Source organism: Balaenoptera borealis (genome assembly GCF_965194805.1).
Source record: "Balaenoptera borealis genome assembly, chromosome: 9".
NCBI classification, from domain to species: Eukaryota; Metazoa; Chordata; class Mammalia; order Artiodactyla; family Balaenopteridae; genus Balaenoptera; species Balaenoptera borealis.
Genome location: NC_138873.1, coordinates 109,267,898 through 109,274,505, shown reverse-complemented (window position 1 = coordinate 109,274,505; position 6,608 = coordinate 109,267,898).

The following is a 6,608-nucleotide window of genomic DNA, read 5'->3' as shown; positions in this document are numbered from 1 at the left end:
TTTACTGTTGATTCATTCTGTACAGTTTTCATTTCAGTTATTGTATTCTTCATCTCTGTTTGGTTGTTCTTTATATTTTCTAATTCTTTGTTTAAAACTTCTAATTTCTTGCTCTGTGCAACCATTCTCTCCCAAGTTTTTTGATCATTTTTATGATCATTACTCTGAAATCTTTCTTGGGTAAGTGCCTATCTCCACGTCATTTAGTTCTTTTTCTGGGGTTTTATCTTGTTCCTCCTCTAGAACATATTCCTCGGCCACCTTATTTTGTCTAAGTTGCTATTTGTATGTTTACGTATGTGAGAGATTAGATTACGTTTGTCAACCTTGGAGAAGTTGCCCTCTGTAGGAGACATCCTATTCATCCCAGCAGTGCACTCCCCTCTCATCACTCCCCTCTCATCATCATAGCATATTTATAGCTATATGCTCTAGGGGTTCCCCCTAAGAGGGCTGAATGGGTTCTTCTGTGTGGTGGGCTGACTATGTGGTGACCTAGCAGGCTAGGTTGGCCCCTAGCCCAGTTGGTTGCCAGGCCCTGCCTTGTGCAGATGCTGCTGTTTTGTGGGTCCTGGTCACGAGCTTGCTGGCTGCAGAACCCTTGGAGCCCCTGGACTAGTGTGGGTTCACTGGTGGGCAGAGGCAGGGTCCCAAAGACTCTGGAGCTGTTGCCCACCCACTGGTGGGTGAAGCCAGATCTTGGGGTTAGTTCTGGACTCCTGGCAGGCAGAGTTGGCTCCTGGAGTCTGGCTGCAGGGCTCACAGATCCCAGAGCTCATTTCAGATCTTTGGGTGGAGGTGGCGGGGGGGGGTTCCTAACACAGTTGAGTATGGGGTGTTGGGTGTCCCAAAGCATGCATTGACCTGCTATGGGGCAGGGCCAGAGCCCAGCTGGTCCCAGTGTAGGGTCTGGCCTGCTGTGGGAAGGCTGGCTCTACAGACTGTGGAACTGTAATTTTCTTGTGTCGGTGTCTGCCCGATTTGGGGTGAAGCTGGTCTAGAGATTTGTGCAGGCTTCCCGGTGGGAAAGGCTGGTGCCTGCCCACTGGTGGGTCCTGGCCCTCTGGGAAGCAGGGCCAAGTCTAGGGACTGTGGGTTCAGGAAGTATTTAGGCATCTGAAGGGTGGGGTTTTGTCCCTGCCCAGATAGTTGTTTGGCCTGAGGCATCCCAGCACTGGAGTTTACAGGCTGTTAGGTGGGGTTAAGCCTTGGCAATACTGAACCAAGATGACAGCTGCCAGCAGTAGTGTTCATGCAGTAGAATGTTCCCAATATGGCTCCCACCAGGGTCTGTGTCCCCAGGGTGAGCTACAGCCAGCCCCCGCCTCTCCAGGAGACTCTCCAAGACTAGCAGGTAGGTCTGGCCCAGGCTCCTGTTGAATTACCTCTTTTGCCCTGGGTCTTGGTGTGTGTGAGATGCTGTGTGTGGCATTTAAGAGTGAAGTCTATTTCCCCCAGTCCTGTGGGGCTTCCAAAACTAAGTTCTGCTGGCCTTCAAATCCAGATGCTCTGTGGCTCCTCTTCCTGGTGCTGGACCCCTGAGTTGGGGAGCCCAATGTGGGACTCAGAATTCTCACTCCTGTGGGAGAAGCTCTGCAATATAATTATTCTCCAGTTTGTGGGTCACCCACCTGGGGGTATGGGACTTGATTATACTGTGAGTCCGCCCCCTCCTACCTGTCTTGTTGTGTTTCCTTCTTTATGTATTTAGTTGTAGAAGATCTTTTCTGGTAGATTCCATCCAGTCTTTTTCACTGATGGTTGTTCTACAGATAGTTGTGATTTTGCTGTGCTCCTGAGAGGAGGTGAGCTCAGGGTCTTTCTACTCTGTCATCTCTGCCACTCTCCTGAGATTCCTTCTTAAAAGTTACAGCAAAGCAGACTTTAAAAGGGCCTATATGATAAATCACTATTCTTCTTGTACTTATGTAAATAATCAAGCCAATTTTCATGAGAGTAGACTTGTTTTACAAAAAATTCATCTTCCTTCAATTATCTTTGGTAAAAATGGGGTGACTGTCTGGGGAAAATTCTGTTTCAGTGAAAGCTGTGACACACCCGCGTGGCTGTTGAACAGTGTCATGTTCACTGACTGGACTTTTTCTCCTCTTCGTAATCTCGTTCCTGCCATTTTGTGCATTTTGTCAATAATTAATACTTCCAATTTTTCTCCCACCCTCTTGACCTAACGTCACTAAAAACTAAAGCTGCCCTTTTTCTGAATCCCAGCAAGCTGAAGCTGGACGACTTGATACAAAAAAGAAGAAACCAAGGAAATCACAACAGATCATGTATAGACAACCTTCATGCTGGCTGAAGGCCCCTCAGAAATTTCACCATGATACATATCACCTGATGCCATCACCAGAGATAGTCAAATTACCAAAAAAAAAAAAAAAAAAAAAATATATATATATATATATATATATATATATATTAGATCACCACTACCTATCCTCAGTCTACCATCTAAAGATGCTTCAAGCCCAACCTCTAAAAATCTTCTCGACTGACTGCCCTCTGGACTCAAAAATTCAGTTTATAGTTTGTTCTAATCATTAATCTTTTTCTTTTATTTCCATAGACATGCCCCTTATTAAACGACTGTTACTCGTGCTATATTAAGGCCTAATTTAGATATCCCCACCTCACAACTTCCACCTACACCATTGCCTCCTGAAATAGGACATAACTGTTTAACTGACTAACCTAGTCTCTGGACCAAGAGACTGATTCCATGAGATATGGGATGATCTACCCACCCAGCTTCTGGGTCCAGCAGTCCCATCTTGGTAAACAAACAGTAGTACATAATCACTTATGTAGTTTAACCTTTAATTATGGAAAATTTGAAACATGTATAAATAGGTCCAATAATATTAGGAACCCCCATGTGTAATATCCTAGCTTCAACAATTATCAACTCATGGCCAATCTTGATTCATTGCATTTTGCATGTATAAATGACTTTACAGTGTTTAATGTCTTTTCACCTGCATTATTTCTTTTGATTCTCATGACAACTGTAAAAGGTAGATTATGTAGTTTTAAGGTAAAATCCTATTTCTAACAAATTACCATTTTCACGTAAATGCCAATACTTAAGATAGTGAGGGAAAAAGATATAAAGGATGCTAATATGCCTTATGCATGTTTTATTGTTCTTTTGTGCATCCTAATTCATTAATAAAGAGAAAAGGAGGAACATTGGCATGTTTTATCTTCCACTATTATTCAAACTAAATGATATTATTTTTCAATAAAATTGTTAGGATAAACTGCCAATTTCTAATTTTCGAGAAAACCACTTTTACTGAATAAACTTGGTCCCAACCCATCCTACAAAAATAGAGTTTTACTGAGAAACTACTTCTAATGTCACATTTTGTACGTAATAGCTACAAATGTCTGCAATTTTAAGGAAGCATTAAAATTTAGAACAATTCTAAGCCAAAATTGATATTTGAAAAGGATCCAGATGCATGAAAATAAATTAACCAAATGAGCCATTTAATTTGTGGTTTGGATGTCATTTTTCTGACAGTAATCAATGAAACTGTCATGTATCCCTGGAATTTGGGACTATTCGAATTATTTATTTTGACATCATTCTTTCACATAATTGTATCTGATTATTTTATCAGAAAATATGTGTGCTCACACACACGTGGGTATTGATTATCAATACCGTCCCCATTACATTATTATTCCCACATGTGTTAGTTGATTCTTCTTACAACCTGATTTGCATACCCATAATATTATACAGATATTTACAAATACCTAATTGTGTATAGCTTTTTTTCTTGATCTCCTTCTCACTTGACTATCAAGGAAGTTCCAAAATGCTCACGTTAAGGTTGATTTAGTCACATTAGCAGAACTCCGGGCTCAAATGTCAAATGGGATCAGTTCTATACAGAGCACTAATCGGGCTGCAGTCTTTTTGCTGCCGAAGTAACAGTTGCATATTACTCAAGGCAAAATGCAAATGTTTAGTGATTATGCAATATGTTTTTTGTTAACTCCCCAGATGAGGTTTTTTTTTTTTAACCTTTGTTTATTTGAGAACAGCAGCTGAATGCTGAAACACAGTAGCTGATGCCAGCAATCCAAGGCTTCATTAGTACAGAAGAAACAATGCTCACTTTGTTACACAAATAATTAGAGAGATTAGATGAAGATAAACACCAAGAGGATATACAGAAGCTCTGAAGTTAGGTAATCATTTTAATTACTCTAGTGACTTTCACCAACCTTCATTATCAGCTGCAGATCACGTTTAAATTGTTTCATGTAAGAAGATGGTAAACAAATATGGAAAAGTACTACAGCTACCAGTGATTATGCTTCAGAAAAATGACATTTTCTTCATGTTTCCATGTAAAGAAGCTGTTTGCATTCTAGCACCTGATAATTCTCTCAATATTTTTTAAAGCATGATACATTTTTGCACTCGAAAGTGTTTTACCCTGGTTTGGGGCTTCAAATGGACATTCTTAATAATTTTTATAGCTTTATATCTTCGCTTAGATTTGATCATGAAGGATGTGGGTCCACATTTTTGAGGCACTGAATGTAGAACAATGTGGCATATTCAGTTGTTTGAAATAAATGTCACTTGGAATCATGTCACCCTTATTGTGTGACAAGGGGTAACTTGTATTTGGGGAAAGTTGATTTCCTCTTTCTTCCCGTCCCTACCCCACCTCCGGGAAGACTCTACCACACACACCAACACCTTCTCCACAGGTGCGGGTCCTATTTCGAGGCATTGTCATGAGGATCACACAGATCCCCTGGGGTGAGACGTTCCTTTGAGGAAGCATTAACCTGTGTTTAAATACCATTTATTGACTGACTGCTGCATAATGCCAGCTCCTCTGCAAAACACTTTACCTAACGTATCCTATTTAATCCCTACAAGATTTTGATGAAGTATGTTTTATTAAGTCCATTTTCCAGATGAGGAAACAGGCTTTGAAAAGCTCATTGACTTTCTAAAGTTGCCCAAGCAGCCCAGCTGGGGATCAAACCCTGTTCGACCTGACTCCAAGAAACATGATGCTCCCAGCAGATGACTGGATGAGATAAACCTGGGTGCAAATGCTGACTAAGGGTAATAGAAAAGATGCACGGACCTCCTGGATGTGGGTGTGCTGGTTAAGTGTTGTGTTGTATGACACCTGCGAATCCTGGGCAGCAGTCAAAATCCCAAAATAAATTCCAAAATTTGATTGATTTTGAAAGTGTCTCATCCCTGAACAGTCCTGGTTGCTGGAAAAGAAGCAATTAGGAAATACGTTTTATGGTACAGAGGGAATAACCAAAAGGTCTCTACTAACGAAGGTTAGTGACGCTTTTAAGAACAAGTCTGTAACCACTCCAACTTCACTACAGGTAACACACAAGGCATTTCTCTTCAACTACATTTTAAAAAATTCCAACAGGCTGAAAGAGACTTCAGTAATCTTTGCAGGGTGGGCAGGTGTGTGTGCTGCTTTCCAGTATTTGAGAAAAGCCGCCACTGAATCCCCTCCCCCACCCTCATCCCTCTGCCTCCCCCACCCTCATCCCTCTGCCTCCCCCAGGATGCTGACCTTGACACCACGGGGCCTGACCGGGACGCGTTTTCCCGAGGTCGTGCTATTTTCACAGGCCCGTTAAGCTATCCGCGAACATGGGAAGGGGTCTGATGGATTCATTGTGTCCTATGTCTTGGAGGCACTGATCCGCCGATTTAAAGCATGAGCTGTAGGTGATACCGGGAGGTGGAAGAGAAGGTTAGCCCTTGCGAGGGTGGCAGGCGGGGTTAGATCTATAAATGTCACTCTCAGGCTTCAGACTCTGGGCGGGAAGTTAGGGAAACTCACGGACGCGCCAGGGCCTGAGGGCAGGTGGGAGCAACCAGGGCACCCAGGGCAGGGCAGAACCAGATTCCTGGTTCTGACAAAACCAGCAGCGGCAGAACCGCCGGACAGAGGGGCCTCCGCCCCAGAGCGCTCCCCGCGCGCACCCTTAGAGCGCGATCGCAGGGATTTACTTGCGAACGAGCCTGAGGAAGACAGACAGCCGAGGGAAGATGGGCTCAGAAATTATCTATCATAGTCTGGGGGGAAAGGCTTTCCTGCTGCTCTGCGTGCGTGCGTGCGAGCGCCTCCCCGGGACGTGACTACGAAGCGAGGTACCTCTTCTTGCATCCCGGTCCATCCCAGACGGCCAGGGACGTAGCCAGTGGGTACGCTAGATAGAAAGCATCCGAACCAAGCGCCTACGTTTACTCGTGTCTTCCGGGCACTGTCATGGTTCCCACCCGTCACCGTGCGCTCCGTTTGGTTTCGAGTGCACCATGCTTACATCTAGGGGGGCCGGCCCGCCCGGCGGGGCTGTGTCGGGAGAGGCTTCCGCAGGCCGCGCAGAGAAGAAGCCACTGGCTAGACTCGGGGCATCCGCGTCCCGTTTCCTCTGGGCCAACGCCACCAGCCTCGGAACTTCCTCATCCAGAAAACGAGGTGATTCCACTCCCCGGGCCTTCTCGAAAGGATCGTCGGGCGGGTCAAAGGGAATAATTCTGACGGCAGCCAGCTGTGAGGAAATGGGACTCCAAA